This window comes from Homalodisca vitripennis, chromosome 6 (assembly GCF_021130785.1).
Source record: "Homalodisca vitripennis isolate AUS2020 chromosome 6, UT_GWSS_2.1, whole genome shotgun sequence".
In the NCBI taxonomy this organism is placed as follows: Eukaryota; Metazoa; Arthropoda; class Insecta; order Hemiptera; family Cicadellidae; genus Homalodisca; species Homalodisca vitripennis.
In genome coordinates this window covers 66098146-66123767 of record NC_060212.1, presented here as the reverse complement: position 1 = coordinate 66123767, position 25622 = coordinate 66098146, and the positions used below count along the sequence as shown (strand labels likewise).

Genomic DNA, 25622 nt, shown 5'->3' with positions numbered 1-25622 from the left:
GATAAATTTTCTCTATCCACCGTATCGTATGCTTAGTTCTTGGTCACACTTACATCAACACAACCTACATCCTCTGATTGGTGTTTGACAGAACTCTTCAATACAGAATTAGTGGTTGCTATAGAAGGTGGGGAAATACAAGTAATGTCATAATAATTAATAAGATCACGCCCATGAAGGTTAATGTACGTGAAAATAAAGAGTGTGTATAAGCTGATAGTTTAGGGTAAAGAATATTTCATGACTATCGGAAAAGCATGAATAGAAAACGTTATGGCGGAGGTTTGTCTTGAGTCGGTGAGAATGGAAGTTTCGTTCCGGAAGAGATGCGATTCGAATTAAGGGCATATCTTCCAAGGTGCATAATAAGAACATAGCGTCGTGCCAACGTCGTTCTTCAGGAAGTGGATTTTTTCTACAACCTCCTTTTGACAATCTCAAGCAGCTCTATATTATATATGTTTATCTTGATCTATAAATTAATAAATTTTTGTTGAGTTTTATGTTTATGACGTTGTTATTTATTAATAATAATTAGAGACGGTGTTTTAATTATTAAACTGCATATAATATTCAATTTACCACTTGTTAATAAATGTATTTGTCCAGGAGTTACATTGTCCTAAAATTTACGAATATTGTGATTAAGGAAAGTAGTTATGTACATTACATTTGTAGTATTAAGCATAAAAAACAGGGTATAATTATTGTGTTTGAAATTTACGTAAAATTTGTTCACGGCATCTGGAAAAAGATGTGGCATCGATATAAACGCATATATGTGATTTTAAAAACAGTCTATGGAATTATTTGTATAAAGTTCATCATCGAGGATAACGAACTTTATACAAATAACTTGAGGCATATACACAAAAATTTAAGAAATCAACAAAAAAAAGTAAAAATATAATGCTTCATACGTATGTTAACTTTTATGCTTAAACCTTGTCTAATATTTTTTGAAAGCCGAAAAAAAGAATATATATATATATATATATATATATATATATATATATATATAGTTCTTGAACAAGGATCCTTAATTGAAATATAATAAAACTGTGATCCTATTATATATTGAAGTCCATTTAAATAAAAAAATCAAAATAATATTACTTTGCTTGTGTAGCAAGGTTAGAGCATTTATAAACCGGTGTCCGATCATTAAAAATTTTAATTTAATATAATACAAATTTTAAAACATTTGAGTTCTTAGAATCTTTATTCAGCACACCGGAGTAAACAGCGCCATGTCAATGGTACTAGATCTTTAATCTTACAAGTAGGATACTCTTATATCATTTTTGAAATTAAAGCATCTATAGTTTTAAATTTACCGTTGTATAAGTCTTTAAATAAATTTATTATGCAATGATTACGATATACAACGCTAAAAATGTCCAATTCCAAAAGCTTAAGTATATCTTATCTTATTATTTATAAGTTTACTTTTCACTAGGTATTTTTTAAATACTAGTACTCTGGTTATCCTTCACCTTATAGATTCACTTCTACGTTTATAGGTACTTGAATAAAACTTGTTTCTTATCTACAACATTGATAAAATAGGAAAATTAAAATGGAGTTATTAACTAGTATTATTTATGTTTATAACTGAACAGGGCTAACTACCAAGAGCCCCTTATCTATATATATAAAAATGAAACTGTTCGTGTGTAACAGCATCACTCACAAACGGCTGGACGGATTCGCCTAATTTTTTTTTAATTTGTTCGTCTTGATCTGCAGAAGGTTATAGGATACTTTTTATCCCTTTCCCGATTCAGGATTCCGCCCCACTGGTTACAGAAATACCCGTAAGAAATGCATTGCAGCAAACATATGTTATTAAGTGAAAGAGTCTTTTCAAATTTTTAATCAGCTGTTCTTTGTAAACATATATAATGCGACAAAAAAATATATTTATATATAAATTTCTTTACACTTATAGTTTTAAAGCATAGAGTAAGCTTAAGAGAAACGACAAATTTTGTTTAAACTGTTTCTGCAATCATAATATATAAAAATGAATGTTTGTGTGTTTGTCCTTTATAGACTCAGAAACTATTGGACCGATCACTATGAAAATTTGTATTTTTCTATGTAGAAGGTTTATACGCAATGCCCATTGATGTAACTAACCACCAGGCTGTACTGCAAGATATAAAAGTTATCAAAGCGCCTGCACATTATAAACTGCAATTACAACACAGTAGTTACGTATATTAAAATATCCAAACACTATTTGAAGGCAAAGAAATATACGGGCAAAGCTTAAGAGACGCGTGCGAAGCCGCGGGAAACAGCTAGTGTTACATATATTTTTCATCGTAAACACACATTACAATTCCTGTACGCAATGTGCAACAAAACATATGATAATTTTGGGATTATTAGCCATTTTACATATACGTCCTGTGAAAAGTTTATGATTAGCATAATTGTAGATCAAACACCAAGAGACGTTGGAAAAGTGAGGATTGACTAATAAACATAAACAGTAACAGTTATACTGAAAATTAATCAGAAGTAGGAAAGGTGAAAAACAGCAGGAGTGGGACTCTGTGAACATGGTAAAAGAAATAGAACGAGATACCAACGTAGGTCTTTGGACCTCTGGTTCTATCTTGAAGCTTTTAATAAGGCACATCTACAAGGAGTTTCATTGCTACCTGTCTTTAGATTTATTCCTGACAATCGGTAAGGCGAGTCCAACCTCTAAGAGAATAAATCTATTCCTCTTACGTAAAAAAGAGTTTTTGTAAATATAGGGCGACAATTAGAAAAATCTTTCTTAGCATTGCCTAGTCCTAAAAAAACATTTTAAATTTCCGGAGTGACAGGATATCGTGGTTGGTAAGTTTTGTAGATAGAGGCCCAATCCTGTCGTGATAATATGAGGAAGGAAAGCCATATCTGTCATTTCACTTTGCAATTAGGGAAGACCTGCTTTATCCAGCCTCTTTTGTCGAAGTGGGCCGGGTGCAGTACTCCTTCATGTCTCGTCTAGCAACAGACTAGAGTCATCCGTCAGAATAAACTAGATCTATCGATCCATCCTTCCACACCAATTTTCTGTCTTGAACATTCATAAGGTTGCCCAGATATAAGTGATACATCGGTTTATGCTGTACCCGTTGTAGGTTTAACTGTAAGGTATGTGTTCAACATCCAGAAGTAAACCTTCCTGGAAAAAAGAATTATTATCCATGTATTACTGTAATAAAATTATGTTATGTAAGCCAACTCTCTCTAAACACACCTCTAGATTGAACAATAACCGGTCTATGGAATCGTAAGTTTGAAATATAAAAAAACTTAATCGCAATTGATGAAATACGCATTATTTTTTATTTTCATTGCGATTATTTAAAGAACATTTTTAAACGACCGATTGTTAAACACAATAATAAAATATTCATTTAATCTGTACGTACCTAAATAAGTTAAGAAACAGGCAGGTAGTGATAATTGGAACATTTCAGAATTGCAAGCGATGGAATGAATACGTGTTGTAAGAGCGGCTGTCAGTAACAGAGTTTGTCCACAGCTGTTAAATACATTTATATCCTGGAGTTAAAGGTACAGTTACATTCTCAACAATCACACTCTTTACAGCTTGTGTTATATTTCCCAGTAAATTCAACACAAAAACAAAGTTGTGGAATAAAGATTTTTTGAAATTGAAATTGTTTTAATTAATTATAATATATATTTAAAACACTCGGATTTACAAAATGCCATAGAAAGATCGGTTTAAGTATGACAAAACTCTGTAGTTTTGAATTACATTCTACTGCTATTTAATAACTGGAGTAAAATATATTAATCTAAATCATCACCAATGTTTCTCCAACGACGCATAATTTTGTCCTATAGCTCAAAGAATTAAGGAAGAAGATTGATTGATTGTGTGGCCTACTAGGTAAACTATAATTTATCACATTTACACTGAATAAACCATATCTGAATGAAGGAAGTGTAAAATAAATGTGTCTGTTTTAATGTCTTTACCCAATTTAAAAAAAACAACATTTATATTTAGAGCAAAACTACTGTTAATTATACTATTTTGATTGTGTATAAAGAGCATATAAGAAAATAGTCTTTATTTAGTAATGAATCACCAAAAGTTACTTATTTGTGTAACGTAACGAATACTAAATTAAGTAAATTTATAAAATAAAACCGTGCTCTGTTTTTCTAATTAGAAAGAGCTTAAGCTACTATAAAACGGGTTACAAATTGGATTAGTTTAATGGTTATTAATCTAAGCCACTACCAACTGCAGTGCGCCCATTAAGCTACCTTTAAGCAAACGATGTATTACAAGCATATATACAAAACGAAATTGTTTGCACTAAATTGGTACAGTTATAGTTGTGTGCTGGTTTCATTTAGTAACAATGTTCATTAATTTACAAAAACTATTTGTTATTTGTGTATATTACTCCAATGTAGTTGAAACGTCTAATCAATAATAACAAATTTACAACTCAGTGCCAAAATTGCGTTATAGCCCAAAGATTATTAACACTTCTGCTACGTCAAAATTTTTTGGATTTTTAATTTACATCGAGAGATTACATTTTTGTGAAAGTACCTACGTAAAGTATAATAATTTTAATTTAACGAACTGTACTTATATGAAACTCATGTGATGGTAAATTAAATAATAATCTTTTATGTTCTCAGCAATTTTATTTAATATTTGTTATTTATTGCCATGGTACAAATAACATTCATCGTTCTGCGCATGCAAAATCTAAATAGGAATCTTTTTTGACTTTACACGAAAAGTTAAATCCATCAATGATATGTAAAGCAATAAACATCATTTACAAAACATTTCCAGAACAATGAAAAGAAGAACATAAAATGTCTATTATATATAAATGCCGATTTTTGTTTCGACACTATTTGTTTCTCAGTACTGTAAAGGGTTATGAAATAATACCAAAGATACAACATAAAATTTTACGTGTGTCCATTCTGAGTTCAGCTGTAAATGGAATTTTCTGCAGAATAGTGTTATATCTGCAACAGTTTGATTGCTGACGTAACAAAAAACATTATGTTGTGGCCTGCAGCGGTTTATGACACTATTAATATGTCCCATGAGAGGTAACGCTGTTGTAAAGTTATATTACAGATCTGTAATTTTATGGACCTTACAAGTACTTTATAATGTGTATTATTCGATTTTTATATAGAGAATTAATATTTAAATTAAAATATGAATGCATTTGAATATCACAATAAAACTTTGGGTTTTGTGTGTAGGTTATTGGGTAAAATTTTGAAAACTAAAACATTTGTAGATAAATTTTCAATTTAAGACTAATGTATAAATAAATAACCTGTCGGTAACACGTTCGGCAAATGAATGATCCGGGTGCGAGGCCCGGACATTTTGTGATTAAATATTTATTAAAAATGTATGTACAGATTGCCCTAGAACTATCTACTAATATTTTCAGGTATTCTTACTAGAACAAAGATAAACCAAACTTTCTAAAACTGAATAATTATTTGAATAGCCGCCATTATGTTTTATGACTTAAATATTATAAAATAATATCAAATTTGAGAACATCTTGCTTTAGTGAGTTGAAATTAAGTAAATATGTTTATGGGCTAAATGCCTAATTAAAGAAACTATTTAAATTTTTAGAATCTTTATTTTAACAATAGCTGCTTCCATAATTGGCGGATAAATTCCACGATATTAAAATCTGTTGATAAATAAGGTTTATGATTCATATTTTAAACCCCAGTACTATACAATATGCACTGTGATTATGTGAAAGCACTTTTTGTGAGCCACAAAAATCGGCTGCTTTAATTTTAGTTGCTCTAATCAGCTGATATTACACTGCATTGTTTAACAGTGGTCGAAATCTTTACCAATTTCAGGATTTAGGTTTATTTGGATTAAAACATAGGAAAATAAGCTTGACTTTACGGATTTCAGTTAGGTCTATATTTGTTAATCTATGATAGACAATAGGGGCAAATTGATTCGATCCATTATTGAATTCTTTCTATAGCTATACACCTTGTCTTTTAGTAATTGGTCATATGAAATGCCTTAGCAAATTATAAAGTTATAGATGTATGAGGTGTCGTTGTAAATTTGGTGTAAATTTTATTCAATTATTCAGGTATTTTTGGAACACTTTGACTTGTTTGACAGTCAAATATTAATATAAGCTCACCTTCGCGAGACATTCTCAGTTCATGAATAAATGACTTAGCTTTACGCTTATGGAGACCCAGGCACACATTCAAATTAGATTTTTTATCTGGGTCCCTAGCATTTTTCATATCCTCTTTTAGAAATAGACATGTGTAGCAGCAGCCTGCAGATGGAGATCCGAATCCAATGTTGTAATCTGTGAAAAACGCTTGGTAAGTTTACTGGAAAGGTACTGTCTATTGACTCATCTTCCTCTAAAATATTGTAATTCAAGCACTGGGAAAGACTCAATCAAAGTTGCTACACTTCAGCTTTCATTTTAACCCCACTAATTTTTTGAGGAACGTCTCCAGACTCCAAGTATTTCTTAGCTAGAAACTGAATCCTATCTCTATATGCAACGTGTTTTTATGAATAGATTTTTCCAAACAGTAACCTTACTAGTGATATCTCAGCCATCAGGGCCATGTTCAAGTATAGGCATGAAATATTTATAGTTACTGCATTATTTTGAGGGACATTATCTTGCACTCGAGGGCGCGTACGCTTTGGAGTTTCCACTGTAATGTAGTGAAGTATAAAGTTGTTTATTCGACTCTATTAGGTGTTCCATAAGCTTCTAGTGGAAGTGTCTGACGTCATGAAACTGAAACTTCGCACACTGATATGCCTGTGATGAGTGATGGTAACATGCTGGTGATGGTGGAAAACTAGGAGAACTGTACACAAGCACAACAAAAGAGAAAAAACAAAAAAGAGAAAAACGCAACGTACTTAGAAAATTTAAAAAATAGTATTTGATATTAAACCATGTTTATTATACATATTATATAGGTATAAATATGTTTATATAAATTCAAATTACTTGAGGCAGATTATAACAAGGTACTTTTTTAAGCAGACAATTTGTACAGAGTATTTTGTACAATAATTATTAAATATAATAATAATAAAAATAACCACACTAAAATATGAGGTTAATTTCTCAAACAAGAAAGAAGTGAGATTGTGTCAGAAGTCATCAGTATTGGAGAGTTCAACCAAGTAGACATTACGGAGTTTGGTGCAGTTTGAGATAGGGATAAAACGGATTTTGCAACGATTTTTAATATTTTTATCTATTTCATGTTTTAACGAGCTTTGCAACAACTGAATTTAGTGTAGTGTTCCTCTTATATCACTTGATACGACGGCGCCCATACATTTTTTTTTATTTTTGAACATAACAAGTTTTGAAACTAACCTATAAACTACTGAATTAAAATATTAAAAAACAAATAAAAGTTCACAGATGACCTTACATAATTCAAATATAGGGCTGTTTGCGATGTTGAAAGCAGGTTATACAAAAATGCCACTTCTTGAGAAACGATGTTGGCACGACGCTAGATTCTTATTATGCAGCTTGTATGATATGTCCTTATTTCTTATTGCATCTTTTTCTGAACAAAACTTCCGTTCTCATCGACTCTAGACAAACATCCGGTATAACGTCTTCTATTTATGCACTTCCGACAGTCATGAAATATCTTTGACCCTAAACTACCAATTTGTACCCACTCTTTATGTTCACGTAAATTAAACTCCATGGTCATGATCTTATAAACTTTTATGACATTACTGGTATATCACCACCTCACTCAAATTTGTAAAATGTTTTTTGAAACTGGACTACTTAAATATCATAGAATTTGTTAATTTTGGTGTTCATACTAATCGAAGCTAACAAACAGTAGTTTAAAACTAATTTGAAGTGAAACTTATATTAAAAATTAATCAAGCATGATAAAATTTATCTAAACAAAGTAACTTGTTGCCATGAAAACTGTATTTCAATATTTAATCAATAAATTGTATAATGCAATGCAGTTGCTCTTTGACATGTAATATAATGAAAATGAGATACCGCATTACAATATAATAAACAAGCTCTGGCGCTAGCTATGCTTCACACAACGACTGCAAATTGGACTGTGTCAGTTTGGCTGGGACATTCTACAAAACGATAAGTTTATGTATATATGGGTATATGATTAATATTTATGTAGTATATAGTCACCGATAGACGCCATCTGTATATTGCTGTATGTAATGTAGAGTATAATTGTGTAACTTAATATCACTTAATACGATTCGTATTCCGTTGGAAAGGAACAAAAATGTATCGCAATATAATGAATATGTGATATTTAAACCTTTCTCTTTTACTAGGGATTGGTTGTGTTATATGAAAGTAATTTTACATGTATTCTTTGGTTCATTTTGTATAACTGGCCTTTGTTTTCTCAAGTGCTATTTTAGAGTTGGTGTGCATGGAGTTGACACAAAAAGATTCTTGTGTTTGCTTTTTACTTTTGCGTGTCTCAATGCTATGGTATGATTTGTCTATTCTAACATAGATTGTAGGTACTTATTAGGCCGATCAGACACCTGAGGAAGAGATAGGATTGTAGATTTCGAAACTTAGGTTCTTTACAGTGACGCTCCAGTGGCAAATAAGCAATAATTTTTTGTAATTATTCTACTGTCAAAAATGTACTTTAAATAAGAATATTCAATAGCTTTAGACCCTTCACTGACGCTATTACTAGTTATTATTAATGCAAAAATGTATGTAATCATCAAAACGCAATACAATACGCACTCAATTTTTGTTCATATTTTGTTGAAAAATATCTTAGACTCTTCTCATCAACTCCATAGAATATTCGCTATGGATTCTCTAGCTGCAATTTAATGTCACAACTTGTAACACTGATTACACACTCTTCTGAGATTACTACTGACTCTCTTCCCCTGAATATCTCACCGCATTTCTAAATGTGTGGTTAATGTAATAATTTTTAACACTGATAGTCTACTGGCTCTGGGACCTTGTTTGGTTTTTCTGTCGGTTTTTTTGGAATGATTTTTTACACAGATTACCAAGAGACTCTTGACCCTGAATGTCTAGCCGGTTTTCTATAGTCGCGATTACTGTAATGCACTGTAACATTAACTACCTATGGACTCTAGTCCCCTGACTGGCTAGTCTTTTTTCTTTAGACACGTTTACTCTAATTATTTGTAGCACTGATTACTTACTGACTCTTGACTGAATGCCTAGATTGTAAATGTGGTTGCTGTAATGGTTTGTAACACAGATTTCCATTTGAAATCATGTTCAATGACATTAGCAGGATACGATATACTGCTAGAATCGCCATTAACAATAAAATTGTCATTACTTTATTACTACTAGGGTCAAAAAAGTCTTGTTCAAAGCATCAGCTGTTACAGGTGCAATATTATTATTAGCCTTACTCTGATCACCAGACCCATGTGTAACAAAATATTTATTAATGGAAATAAGACTGAACATATACTTTCTCACTAAAACATAATATAGACATTTTGTGTGATCCTTATTTTTATCCTTTAAAGCTGTTCAGTATTTTACTTGACACAAAACTGAGCTAGAATGCACATGTTAAATATCTTTGGAAAAAACTCTAGAATAAGTGCAGGCAAATAAGCTTTTTAGGCAAAAAAAAGGCAACATGAGCTATCCCTGGTTTGTCAGCTTCCGACTCTTGTAGAGCGAATTTTCCTGATCTCAATATCATGACATTGCGTTGCTTGTAAATACAGTAGTTTATTACACGTGAAAGAATATTTTGGTATGATTAATAACCATAGTTTATATTGTATTATTATTATAATGAGACCAGACAACGTATTAATTTAATGAGCCCAAATGTTAAGGTTGGAAAAGACTCAAGTTTTACATTTTAAAAATACATATTTTTGTCAACAAATGATCATTAGCAGTAAGGTAATTACTTTTAAATAAATATAAAAGTGTGATATGTAGTTTGTTAAGGAGAAAATGTTTTTGAATCACCGAAGAATATCATGACTTTATTTTAATGATCTCGTACATTTAATTGAGTGATTTAGTATTATTTTATCAGTGCCTTCGATCTTGTACTGTATCAACTCACCCCTTATTCTTTGAAAAGATCCTCGCACAGGCCTGTGGGCTATTTGGACGGATACAATGAGGCTGAAAAGGAGATCTCCCCTAAGAAAACTATTCATGATTAGAAGGGTTCCTTTTTTATCTTTGCGGTTTCTTTTATTCCTGCATATTGTGAAGGATCTACCATTTGTCTGTAATTAAAATAAATTTTGTTTTGAATTTGTTAGACTCTCAACTATCTGCTAACTTATAGTAATACTATTAATTTATAACTGAAATAAAAGTAGCCCTCAATTCTTCACGAGCATTTAAGTTTAGCAGTACCTAATTAATCCAAATAACGGGTGTAAGCCGTGGGTTTCCAGAAAAGTAATTATAAATAGGTGTTTAGGCTCAGTAGGAGGAAACAGGCAGATTTTAAGATAAATTACACATTATTAATGTATTTTCGTAAGATTTAGATATATTTAATACCTCTCAAACGAACATACATTGATACCAAAATAGCAACAATTTTGATATAATAAATTGTGTATTAAATCTTGTAAACTTTTGAGAACACGGGTTACCCTTTAGGTTCATAAATAACGGAGTTATGAACTTAAAACAGATTTAAAGGGCCTTCAGTAAAAGGTACACCTGAGATTAGTGATAGTCACGGAAGGATATCCCTATTTCTGATACATTTAAATTTAAGTTCAAATAGCGGGATTTTTGGGAACTGAAGTCAGAGAGCGAAACAGGTTTTATAAGTACACGTGAAATAACTCCATTCCTCGTATTTGATTAATTACGCAACGAATTCAGTAACAGTTTAACTATTTTAAACAGGTGTGAAAGACTTTTAGAATTTAACTCCTTAGCTTTTCATTCAACACACTTATGATGTAATAGATTATGGGGCTCAATGTACTTTTTAAACAGAATTAGGCATATTTTAGGTGCATAGTGTTTCAGTATTCATGGTTAAAAACTTCATATATTAAGCAATATTACTAATGACTTCTATTTTAGGCTTTGCGCGATTGCTTATAGTTATACTGAATAATATTTTCGACGCTACGGTTGAGTTTGCTTTGTTGTTCCAATATATATACACACACGTATATATATATATATATATATATATATATATATATATAAATAGTATTAAAAATACTTGAAAAAATCAAACAATTGTTGGATTAATATATGACTCTGATGGAATATAAGCGTACACACACACACACACACACACACACACACACACACACACACACACACACACACACACACACACACACACACACACACACACACACACACACACACACACACACACACACACACACACACACACACACACACACACACACACACACACACACACATATATATATATGTAGGTCTGAAATACCTATATCTGTCAAGAAGTGTGTAATTCTGGTCCTTTTAAATTTTTTTACATACGTAGGTCTGAGAAGCCTGTCAAAAAAACAACCAAACTTAAACTTACAAAGTAGATTTTTTACTAAAACTTCCAATTTTTATTACCTGGATAAGCTCAGTGTTCAATAGTGATTACAGAAACGAGTAAATAAGAGAAGTATAGATACTTTCAAGCTTGTTGTATGCCTTAAAATTTATTAATGTAAATACACTTAAAATACTAGTAAAATTAATAAAACCTTTCAGTGTGTTGTTAAATATTTTGCATAGAACAGGAAATAACTTGTTTTGGCATTGTATTTATACTATGAAGCTTCATGTGTTTTGTCCTCAAAATATAATCACTGAGTCCAGTTAGTTGCCAAATTTTTTTACTTCAAATTCATGGCATAAATTATTTGTTAAGAAATATATTATTTTCAGACCGTTTATTTACATATCATATACTTGCAATTTTATATCTTTATTTTTGTTCATGTTTGAAATTTCAAAATGTGATCACATAGATTATAATAATCCGTTTAAAGAATGATTATTAAATGTGGTGAAGGTACAAAACGTTCTTTCTTATAATGTTCAAAAACATTTTTACATTTCTTAATATTAACAGTACATTGATTGAATATATGATCAACACCACCCATGTTTTTGTATTATTAGGACTATCTGATATTTTAACGGATACTTAGAAAATTAATAACATGTGTTTATATTAATGCATTTTTTGCACGAATTTCCATTAACGAAATTATTGAGACCCCAGTAGTGTGGGGACCAGATAACAGATATGAAAATCCTTCCACAACACGCCTCTGGGACATATAATAAAGCTATGTACCAGATTACATGTCTCTTTCTTTCATAGTTTTTGCAGGGTCTTGATGAGTGTTGCAGTGTAGTTTCATGAAATATACTTTTATTTAAATATTTTTGAAATGATGGATAGTATTTATATAATAATTTTGAATAATAAGTTATATACATTTTTCAGTCATCAACGACATATAAGTAAGTAAACTATAAAGTTAAATATAGCCTAACATGAACTAAATATATACTATTTTTACAACTGCATGGAATTTATAATTTTTGCACATATCTCACTTTATAGTGCAAAATATTATTAAGATATTAAAAACCTTTAAAAGTATTAATTTTAGATATTTCGATTTACTCCATTCCCTCACAGAAAAATTTCGTTTTTATTTTTAAACGCCTATCTGTTTAGCAAAATACGTGCTTCTTTGGCTCCTCTCATATTTACTGGAACGAAATATTAAAAACTTATAGTACTTGTATAATCATGTACATTCAAAGCTCTTGAACTATTTATTACGACGGAAAAAGAATTACAAAGTAAGATTTGTGTTACAATGTATTTTGTATTTCAGATTGGATGGTGCCAAGAACCAACGTTCAGGACTCCGGCAGAGGATCCTTACTTAGCTGCAAACCCAACTTCATCTCCAGATCCCATCCTACCAACATCAATGCAAATTTCTTCCTTTAATTTTTTCCGTAGCCAATCTTCTAAAACATTTAAAGAAAACTTTACAGATCGGTAATTTATAAATTTATATAGGGATCTATCACTTACATTGTTTCGATCAAGCCATTTATATTTCAGCTCAGCCCCATAGCCCAAAGATGGTAGATTTGTTTTCTTCACTCCATACTTTTATGCCTCCCACACTGAAATGTTTTGCTATCTTCTATTTGACATAATTAAATTTGACATTTATAAATTCATCTATAAATCTATCATGTGTATGATTTCAATAAGACCGCTTATATTCCAGCAGAGTCCTATAATCCAATAATTGTTTGATTTTTTCAAGTATTTTTAATACTATACTAAAACCTATTTTCCTTCTCTTCTTTTTGACGCATTAATCTCAATCATAAAGTCCAGTAATACATTTTAAATTAAATTGTTGTATTCTATATGTTATTGACCCCTTCTTTTAATTGTCTTTAACTACATTTCTTAAACCCTATAAATACAATTCTGGACATATCTGATCTAATCTTAAACACACCTATTCAACATGTCGTATGTCATTTTTTCCTCCTTTCATCTCCACAATTATATTTAAAGTGTCCCTACTTCCCGTTAAAATTAATCTTCAATAACCAATCAGATTTCTTATATTTTAACTAGTACATTTCGGATTGTTCTCTATCTTTTCTAAATTCAAAGGTATTACACTACTTCCTCCACCAATCCTAAGATTACTTTCTCTGTTCTGCTTCGTAATACTTCATTTCAGCTATCCATAAAATCAAACACTTTTTTGTACTAGAATCCTAATACATTCAATTTTATATTTTTCTTCTTCATGCAACTTTTAAAGCTAAATTCGGAACATTTGTTAGACTTCAGTCTATTTTTAAAAGTTATTTTATACTTCTGCTATCGCTCTTGAAAACATTTCCTCTTTCGTTTATACAATTCCATTATCATCCCATCCGTCTAAAGCCGTGTTGTCCCCACCTGTCTATTCCACCTGTGGCCGGTAGTATTCTCACCACCGTAAAAAACCCTTTCCAATTTTCTTTTATTATGCATGTTTCATACCACTCACTGTCAGTGTATATATTCAATATTTCCTTGTTCGTTATCTTCTGTTTCCGGTTCATACTCCTCCTAATTATTAAGTCCTAACCGTAACACATCGTGATGTCTTTATGCTATTGTTCCTAATCCATAACATATTTTAATCAATTTAAATATTCCTCCTTTCTAAATAATTTATACTTTTTCTGCATTTGGTTAGTAAGACAAATTTAGGACATGTCCTTCCCATTCTTACCCCTTCACATGACACCTCTTTGCCTTGATTTTCAACTTTCTAGTTCAGTTTGCTAGTATCAAATCGATAAACAGATTGTTCCATAAATTCTAACTTCTATTTTTTTACGTAATTCATGTACTTACACCCTTAATCCTTGTCCTTCTCCTTCGCAACACTTCAGTTTATTATCTATATGTATTCACACGTGCTCTTCCATTCTACCTCTTTCTTCGCTACTTCGTCTTTTCAGGAGCCACAATTTTACCACATAGCCCCATAACATATTGCCATAATTTAAAACCTCCTTTTAAGCAGGCTATTTAATTTCAATTTTTTTGCGATAATCATTTCAGGCCACTCTTTAGTCTTTGTTTTGCTTTCAATTTTTCCCCTACTTTGCCATTTTCTTCGTTTTTATTTAATAGTTTTTTCATAGTAATCACTTTTATAAATTATCATATAAATTCAAACTTTCTCTTGTACTAGGCACATTTCTTGTTATAACATAATTAAAAATGTACTTGCTACCACATAAACATGTATCACATTTAAATTCCAATATTTTTGGGCCACTCAGTTTCACGATTTAAAGATTTTTGTAATTTCTCCCATTTTCACAGATTATTTTTTATTTTGTTTCATATCATTCGCCTATTTCATCTATTCACACTATAACAGTGTACTTGGTTTTCTTCTTAATACACCCATTTAGTTTTTTTTTCCACCCTTTCATAAGTTCTCCTGTTAGGGTCACTTTAGATTACTCCTAATTCTCCTATCTTCCCTGTAAACCTCTTTTACTTTTTGTTTGTTCTTAGGACAAGAAGCTTATAAATTACAGTTAGTCCTATAAGGACCTCAGGGCTGCTTCTGAAGTGACAGGATATTCAGGATGGGTAAGGTTAGAGGATAGGGGGCGCCTCGTATCGAGATCCTAGGGTACTATTGAGCAAGAATTAGGGCACTAATCTCAAGTCATGTCCCGCGGAAGAAGGGGAGGCTAGCTCTAAACCAGCCTCTCCAGTCGGGGCAGGCAGGAGATAACACACCCTTGTTGAGTCTAGTAAGAACCTCTGATACTTAGGGAACGAACCCCAACAACTCCAACAGTCATCTCCCGCAGTGGACTAGACCTATCGAATTACTCTTGCACCGCAGAATCTCGGCATTTGTGGTTAGTGATGTGCCGCTCCTGGACATCGATAAGGTTGCCCAGACTTAAGTCACACATCGGTTTATGCTGTGCCCAGTGGTAGGTCCAACTGGTAGGTATAAACCAGCCAAAAATTATCCCTGCTGGGTAAACCTCTTGCTTAATTTTGTTCATATTACTCCATACATTACTCCTGTTATAATTTTCCTGTAGTTTGTTCTTCAAAGTACTCATGATTTAAAAACTCTTTCTTTTTAAGTTCCTGCTACATTTTATCTTTTTTACTCACGAACTACTTTACGTAATCGAAGTTCTCACGTTTTTTTACTTATATACCATAAATTGCCCTCAGTATGTCTTTTTGTATATATTGCCAAATTCTACTATATTGCATGCATTTTCCTATTTCTGCCATTTTCAATACATTGCCCTAATTTTTTATAGCCTCCTATTTAATATTCTATTCATTCACACATTCTTTTATATTTGACCTGTTTTACTATATCCATAACATACATATTTCTCTAATATTCTTGCCATCGATTAAAATCCTATCCTTTTACAACTTGCTGCATTTTTTATTTTCGTTTCTATGATCACTTATTTACTCACTGCTCTGTATTTCTAAACTTATTTGTATTACTCCTTTTAAACATCTAGATGCCTTCTTTATTTTGCTTCTCCTTATTTTAATGTAGTATTTCTTTAATCATAATACATTAACTTTAATATAACGTGAGTAGGGGCTCATCCGTGGTGGCCCAACTGGTACAGTGCGGTGTGATTTAGAAGTATACATTTGTAATATTATTCCGTTTTAAAAACTTTACAGATTTGCTCATGAGACATTCTATGGATTTCTGCCACAGGTTTAATTAATTTATAGAGTAATTGAATGTTTGTGAGACGTCTAATGACATACAATTTTGGTCACATTAGTTGGTCGGTCACTTCTCGACCGGTCCTTCACGGTTCCAGTCTGTAATAAACCAGCAACTATTTTTACTGATGTTGACGCTAAGTATATATTCCTGTCAGGAGAATTGTTTTAAATAACTGCTTCGTGCGATCTTACAAATTCTCTCCAGCCAAGCACAACTTTTCTTTTTCATCAATCATCATTAAATGCCCTTTACCAGTGATAAGAAAAATGACTGTGACCAATACACAGGACAATATGAAGTCAATTAGTGTGTTATGCTGTGAATTAAAGGAACTCTTTCATAGAAAGATAAACTTCCGTTGTAACTGTGTGTATTCGTATGTCTATCTCTTCCATTCTTTCGTTAACTTAGTCTATTTCAAGGTGTGATTATATTCAATAGTTACTAGTAAATAGTCAATTAATCTTTTATTTTTAATGCTTACATTCATAAACTAGTACATTCTTCACTATTACGTATCTCTAGATCTGTACATTTATATTATAATATGCTATCATGCAAAATGAGATTTCCAATAACAAAGTGTTGCAGTTGATAGTTTGCTTAAAATAACTCACACGTAGAATATACCAACTAAAATTAGATCACATCCAATACCAGGTAATTTTCCAAGAGCCGTTCCTTCCTCTCTTTCTCATGCCAATTATCTCATTTCATTCCATAATAAACATGCATTTTTTCTTATCCTGCACATTCTGCTCTTATTACATTAGGCTGACTAACTGTGAATGCCAAGCGTACTTTCTAGCAACTAGAATTACAAACTTGAAGAAGAAAAATTTCTCAATCAAAAAAAGTTCTAACAGTTTTGAAATCATTATTAAATTTCTAAATTAATATAATTTATTCAAAGTAAATTTAATATGATATTTGCACATTTTTCCAAGTTGTGTCGCTAGTTAGGTCTTAGAATTTCTAAGCCACTGCTTAATTCTTTCTTCGAACAAAAGTTTAAGTCTTCTTAAATTTAAGCCTTACTCAGCTATAAATTAACAACTATTATCAAACTAAAATCGAAAACTAATATCATAATTGTCTTGGTTCTGTGCGGTGACACAAGTTGGTAAATTCTGTACAGTTTGGACTTCATGGTGTCTATCATTATTTTATCTATTATTGGCATTCCCTTTGCTCAATTTTTAAATTTGTTAATGCCTTTTTAATGAAGGCTTTTACAAATATAGGAGAGGGTAGATTTCAATCATTCAATCATAGAGGTATACCTTTTTGTTGGAGGTTACACATAACGATGGTGATTTTCTTCAAGAAACATTTATTCTTTCTCTTCAGTGGGAACAAGAAAACTTTTCTAAACTGCACCAAACCCTTTTTAACTTCTCTCCTACCCAATCCAGCCGATTTTGCTTCCTAACTAACATATCTAAATAAATTAGATTTAACATATTGTGCTAATTTGTGCTAAAAACGAAAATAATTCATTTATGTGGCCTCCAATTGATTGGATTTCACTCTACCACGTTTTAGTAATACGAGGTACTTCTAAATATATTTCTCATGCATATACTTAGAACCGCCGGAGACTATAAACAATAAAATAGGCAAAAATACAATAATCATATATGAATTATCTTCATGTACTAACATACGGTAAGAGTAACGACGTAATTTTCGCACAGTTTAATATTTCTAAATGTGTAAATATTCATTGTTTTTATTATTATGAATTATATACGCGGTCATATTTAATTTAAGGATCATTTTGGTCCTTTATAAATAAACTGCTAAAATGGGTGACCTTTGCTTTAATATTTCATTATATCCTTTCTCAGTAAATATCTAAATTTCTTTTGTTTGTATTGCGCTTAGTACATTTACTTGATTAGTTTTTCTAGACATCTCCTGGGTGCCCTTAACTAAGGCCATACTGGCCTCAACCTACTAACATTTATAATTCCACTGTAATTGTTTATTGCTCTTACATACAATATGGCTATTGACTCAATACAAAAAGACAAAATTATTAGAAAAACTTGTACGTCACTGTAAAAAATGAACTAACTAACAAGAGATGATGCAGAATAACACAAATCTCTCATCTTAACCGTGTAGAGTTTACCCACAAATGGCCGGCCTCACCGGTATAATATAACAAAGATATTGCCTGATTTTAGGCTAAAAATTACTTTACCTAGTCATTTTATTAGGTACAATCTATTATATATACTGGGTTCTCAAAAGTCCCACCCCCTTCTAACTTTTGAACGGAATTAAAAAAAACCAATATCCTTTGGGAGGTAGTTATATAATGACAAATGATGATTTTTGCGCTACATGAGAACTTAGCCCCTCAATCCAAAATGGGGGGTTGGGGGGTCAAGTCAAAATTTTTAAATATAAACCCCTATCAACACTTCATTTTAAAGGTATTTATAAAATAAGAACAATGCCACAGACTAGAGGTCTCTATCTCAATCCAGTACGAAACAACGGCTTATAAAAGTTTTATTGAAAAGTTACGCTATAAACACTATTTTTCTTAACTCATCTGTTCAGACTTATTCTTAATTCTAAGTAGTGCTAAATTAAACTTAAAATAATTAAACTTACGGTTGAAATCTTACCTCAAACTTTTTGAAGCTCAAAGTAAATGCTTAAAATGGCCCCCATTTACTTCTTGGCAAAAATAAAGTCTTGATTCAAATGAATGCCTTACGTTTTCCAACATTTCTGGTGTTATAAGTCGGCAAGCGTGTTAAATCCGCATCCCTAACTCATCAAGGTTCTGAGGTTTGGTCTCGTACACTTTTATTTTTTTTAATTCTCAAAAGAAAAAGTCTAGGGGAGTAAGATCGGGTGAACGAGCTGGCCACTCTACAGCACCCCGTCGACCTTAGACTGTCGATTGGGACTTTTGGGACACCCGGTATATATCATGTAATATTAAGAAAGTAATATTACTTACTAAACATAAAAAGTAGTAATGTAAATACTCATTTCATTTTAAATTACAATGATAGACTATTCTTGTAACATTCAGTTTGCAAACTGATGTATAACACAAAATATGTGTAAGACTGTGAACTTCCAGCACTAACATTTTCTGTTACTTGTTACTACAACACAATGGACAAATTGCTTTTAGTGGCTATAAAAATTTTATGACTGGATGCTTTTATAGGCTTTTAAGCTTCTAATAAAGTTTTAGTCTCTATGCTAGGGCAATGTTTCCTTCTTGGAGGAGTACACTGCAATAAATGTTTAATAACGTGGCAGTATTTGTAAAACACTACGAATTTACGTGATATAATTAAAATTATTTCAATATTAAATATAATTTATTAGTAATTGCTATAGCTATTTAATGAAGCAATAAAACATATTATACAAAATACTAATCAGGCCAATTCATTTAATATTTTATTAAATAGTAAATAGTACGTGTAATCATGACCAAGTTCAATTTATATTTGTAACAAAAACACGACAAAAAGTTCTAAATATGTATTATTTTATGAACAGTAAAAATTTATCTTGAGAGAAATATCTTACAAACTTAAAACACTGAAGTAGATTCATCTTGGCTGTAGAAAGAACAGTATTTAATTAAAATTTAAAACCTAAAATGGGTGTCCATCTGTCTTTCAGTCCACCCAACTTCCCTTAAGTGAGATAGCTAATGATATAGACGAATTAGGGATTTTTAACTCGAAATATATGTCGCTCTTATTCTACGGAAAAAACCTATCAATTTGTGTTCAAAAGTTTAAAGGCCATTTCCGCCTTATGTCTGTCGCTTTGTTTGTCCGCCTGTGTAATAACTCTTGATAGAAATGTCCTAAAGACCCAAAACTTGATACGTAGGCTCCTCTTGGTCCAAGAAACACTTAAAATTGATTTTAACGTGGAAAGTATAAAGACCAGTCGATCCAGACGTCTATTTTTCTGTTTTATAGATACCCTGTTGAATGGGTTTATTTTACACACATTTACGTCTATTCAAATGGTTATATATCCTGTTAATAAATGTCTCTGAAATGAGAAAATCCGGTTAGGAATATGTTTGGTAAATGTAAAATGTGTTACTATTGTTTTGAAAATGAGGTTTACCTACACCTCAGGTACTCTTTAATATCTGTTATGTATAATAGTAATCACTTGGTATATACATTCCATAATTATCCGTCATGTCCATGACAGTGGTTTTAGACATTGCCGCTACGAAATTACTCTCAGCAAGAAAATGTATATCACAAACTTATAGCAAACCTATCCTGCTAGTACTAATCTCAGTTTTTCACCTAACATAAAGTTATGAAGAGATTCAATGTAACATGTAACCACATAAAATAATTTTAGTTCGTTTCACGTCTTCAGTTTTCTGCAATCAATAATACAAATTAAATACTATTAAAATAAAATTATGTCATCATATAAGTTTGCTCAAGATTATTTTTTACTTTCTAAACTGATTATTAATACAACATCTATAAAACAGTAACTTTTAAATGCTAGCCTTTCATATTAAAAAGTAAATATAATTTATATATTAAGAAGGTTCATAGTTTACCACTTGAAATCCAAATGCCATCTAGTAGTGCTACTTATTAATAGTATGGAGAGTAATACTTCAACATTGACATGAAAAAAACCCAGAAAAATAAACACGAACCATATTTTTACTGAAGACATAAATCCGATGTTTTAATCACCATAATGCCATATACAATGAAGTAGTAAAAACGTATTGCAGTATAGTCTAACATTTTCCTTAGTTAAATTAAATATGCTAAGAACTTATTCGAAACTTAAACTAACCCAAATAAAATTTATTTAGCGCCAAAATAATGTCATTGCTGGAAGAGTCAATAACGGATCAAGAGTCCGAGTTAAAATGTGCCAAAGTTAGGTCTAATCTATAGCAGAAATAAAATACTTACGTATAAAATGTTGAACATCCTGTAATAATACCTGAATTAATAATAATACTAATATTCAAATTTGGAAATAATAAATGGATATTTAAATTATTTTAAAAGGATTTGATTTATATTTAAGTATAACCTTTGTAAACATGTAGCGAGAACTATATTTTAAAGTACTCGGGAAGTGGAAAATATGGAGTGTTAAATTATTATAAATTATCATACTTTGAAAGTACTATACATTTATAACAACATAAAAATATTTTTAATAATATAATATTCTAATATAAACATCTTTTGAAAGATGGGTAAGAGGTTTTTATCGTAATATAAATTTATATGCAAGAAGGCTAGAGGTTAAGAAAACAATCTTCCTGCTACACAAATTTTCTCAACGTACTAGTTTTTAAGGAAGACACTCTCAAACATTCTGGTTAAGGACACAATTCCGTTTTGAGTATATGTATGCATGTTTAGTAATTTGGGTTCACGTCATAATGAATTTAGTATTACATCTTTAATAAAATTCACTACAATCAGGATAATATAAAAAGTTTTTTGAGTGGAGATATAAACAAACTCATAAAATAAAAATAATTCAGGTATTGAATAATCAATATATTTTCTTGATTCAGTGAAAAAGGTAGGAAATATACTACAAGCATTTCCCCTAGAAGGCCATAGGTGACACACACAAACACATTTCCGGTTTGCTCCTTCAGCACCTCAGTGCTCAGTGAAATGTGTCGAGCCTTACAGGACGATATTGTAGCCCAGGGTTCCTTAATATCCTCTCAATATAGTGGTTCCTAGAACATATGCTTGGTTGTGTTCGTGACACCCATATAACAAATCAGCCGTTTTTGAAAATGTATACAAAAGTTCTGTATGATGTGTGTCTACGTATGATAACTTTACCATTCTAGCACACAAATACAAATATATTTATTCTATTGCTTTATTGTTGCCTTTATAGTTACTGATAACACTAAGATCGGAATGTTTGCTAAAGCTCAGCCAAATCCAGTGCTTGAAATACATCGTCATCAAACTCAGTGTTCCTTATATATAAATTAAATCTCGTGCACAATTCGAAGTCTATAGGTCAGCTCGTTTTCGAAATACGAGCGGACAGACAGACAGATCTATGGACAGACAGAGGTTAAATTTTTCCAGCCCTACGAATGATAGTCTTCGCTGACGCTCAGCCAATAAAATATAGCTCCGAAGTTCAATACCTACAAGTCTCAAACGTATTTCCATTGTCGCTAATCAGAGCAGTTAATGTTCCTTCTGAAGATGTTCAGTACATCCAAATAAAGAATTACACATATATTTCTAAAGTTATAATACAACAGTTATAAGATCCGGACAATGACAAGGAAAGAAGATGTTCCCTGACTCGTTAGATATAGAGATAAAGCATTGTATAACATTTTATATTATTAGTTATTTCTTTGTTATTTATAAGTTCATTACAATTAGTTATGTTTAAAACCACATCTGGTTAGTCGCTTGTTAATAAGACATTTTTATCATTATTTATTCATTTATACCAAGAACTATTCAGCCCTTACTTACTACGTTAATAGTTATTTATTTATCTATTTCAACGGTTCCACCGATTTTACAATATTCAATGACAAAATAATACAGTCAAGATGGTAAATATGTTTCTATGCAACTTGTTACAACCCGCTGGTTAATACTAAACATGAGAAAGACAAAAAAACACCTATGGAATACATTTTAACAATTATTGATGAGCATAATAATATTGAGACACTGCAAAACAGGAAAACTAACAATTCGATTACACTTCAACAGAATAACAAATAACTAACATAATCACAATAAATTAACAATAACGATAACAATAGTATTCACAGTAACAATAATATCAGTAACAATGCAATAATTTAGTACATGCTAAGAACAACTAAAAGTATAATAAATTAATAACAACATTCATGCTGAGAAGACTAATTTAAGTGATAGTGTGAGAAAAGAAAGACTTAACTTAAAAAAATGCATGTTTTTATTGCCAGGTCTGTCATTCTATGTGTGCGTGTGTGTGTGTGTGTGTCCATGATACGTTCAAAATTGAAGCTGCTGTGAGCGTAGATAGTATTTCTTCTTCAGGGAATGTATATGGAGTCATCAAAGAAGTCGACATGCGCTACCTCACTTCCCAATCTCAGGAGTCTGGAAGTGCCATGATTAAGGGTATAATGTATGGGGTGAATCTTCTCTGAAAAAGGGAAGAGAGTTACTTTGTAGTTTGACAATAGAGTTGCTGGTTAGGCCTAAGTCGTTAGTGTCACTAAAGTTCTAAGTTGGATAAAGTTCGTTTAATGTTTTAATTATTTGTATAACTTACTAGGATAATAAACTGGAGGAACTCACTTATCGAATACTGAATATTTCTTGGTGCAGTGAAAGTGGTAACAAAGGAAGATCATATACCAAGAGACTTTTTCCCAGAGGGTTTAAGTCGATTTGACTTACGCAAACACATTTCCGATTCGCACCTTCAGCACCTCAGTGCTCGGCGAAATGTGTCGTACCCTACAGGACTATATTGTACTATGAAGCCCTTAATTTCCTATATATATATATATATATATATATATATATATATATATATATATATATATCCCACATAGGTCAAATTTTATAAAAAAACATAAACCAGTGATCAAGTGGACTTCCCAGAACCATTTATCAGAAACAGTGATTACGAAACAAATAAACAGAACCTAAACCAAGAATTAAAAACATAATCAAAAAAGAAAAAACAAGATTCCAAGCAGCCAAATTTAGAATATTTTTTAATGTTTTCTTAGAAATAAACGTTTATGTAAAAGAAGGAAAAATAGAATCACCCTATCCCCCTTGTTAAACCTATCTGATTGCCTTGATTTCAAAATTAATTGATGCGTAATTACAAAAGTTTCGTAAATGATCAGATTAGTACTTTGGTTGGGATGGTACTTCCTTTTAGGTTGAAGCAATTTTCTAATTTATCTTTATTGTGTGAATGAATCGCATGTACGAGATAATGACTCTCTCACAAATTTTGATGGACAACATCAAACCGAAGATTGGTCATTCTCATTTTTAATGTAGTGATAGTTTTTTTTTTTCAATGTAATTTTTGGTGCAGAATTTGCGGGTTAGTTGACAATATACAGGTGACCATTAAATCTTAGGACGACTTTATAACTTTTAAACGACAAGAGATATTATAACCAAATTTTGTATACCGTTACTGGAAATTGCAAGCTACTTTTCTGTGTACATGGTGGTCGGATTTCACCTTTGCGGGACGGCCCGTCGGGGGTTATAATAAAATCATTAATTACAGCCTATGTTGAGTTGTACATCATTTTAAATGTCTACTTGAACTGAAAACAATGCCGCAAACCGAATTTCAAAAGGTTGATCCAGTCGGAAGAAATCGCTGTTCAAAGTGTAAAAAATGTTTAATACCATTATTACATAGTAACTAACTAATACTGTAGCTGTTAGAAGTTAAGAGGAATACTTACTGAAAGTCTTTCAAAGTGGGTGTTCAAAATGTTCACCATCGTACGTCTGGCAATGTGCTAACCGGTTATAAAAGCCGGCTACTGTTTTTGTATGTATTCTCGTGGAATAGCTTGAGCTTCATGTGATCTATGTCTGAGTTTGTTCAGATCTGTAGGCTGAGTTCGATACACTTTGTCCTTGATGTAGCCCCATACGAATTAGTCAAGCGGAGTTAGGTCAGGGGAACGAGCCGGCCACTCAATCGCACCACGTCTTCCAATCCACCGGTGTGGGAATACTGCATCTAAGTATTGCCTTACCTGAACACCATATTGTGGCGGTGCTCCGTCTTGTAGGAAAAAACATGCTTGGAAGTCAGCGTCCAGAGCAGCTTGTAAAGCATGAACAATCTCATTTTGGAGCGTATCATGATACTTGTTGGCATTTAAATTTCCATCGATGAAAAATAGTCCTATAATTGAATTACGTACGATACCTGCCCACACGTTTAACTTTTGGGGATGTTGGGTGTGACACTCACTCATCCAGTGTGGGTTAACATTATCCCAATGCCGGCAGTTATGCCTGTTAACATGGTCATTCAACATAAAAGTCGACTTATCTGAGAATACAATACCGTCTTAAAGAATTTGGTTTTGGTCAATTTTATTCATCATAATTTCACTGAATTCTATCCGGCGATCAAAATCATCTTCACTTAGTTCCTG

The 25622-nt window shown here is 31.6% G+C and overlaps 1 long non-coding RNA gene across 1 annotated transcript in view; it reads left to right on the top strand.

Moving 5' to 3' along the window:
• The window catches only part of LOC124365207, a 32389-nt gene extending 19162 nt beyond the window's left edge, over positions 1-13227 (top strand). Inside the window, exon 3 of the long non-coding RNA XR_006922714.1 lies at positions 12980-13227. This is a non-coding gene — a long non-coding RNA (uncharacterized LOC124365207). The remainder of the gene's footprint in view (positions 1-12979) is intronic.
• The last annotated feature ends 12395 nt before the right edge of the window (positions 13228-25622 follow it).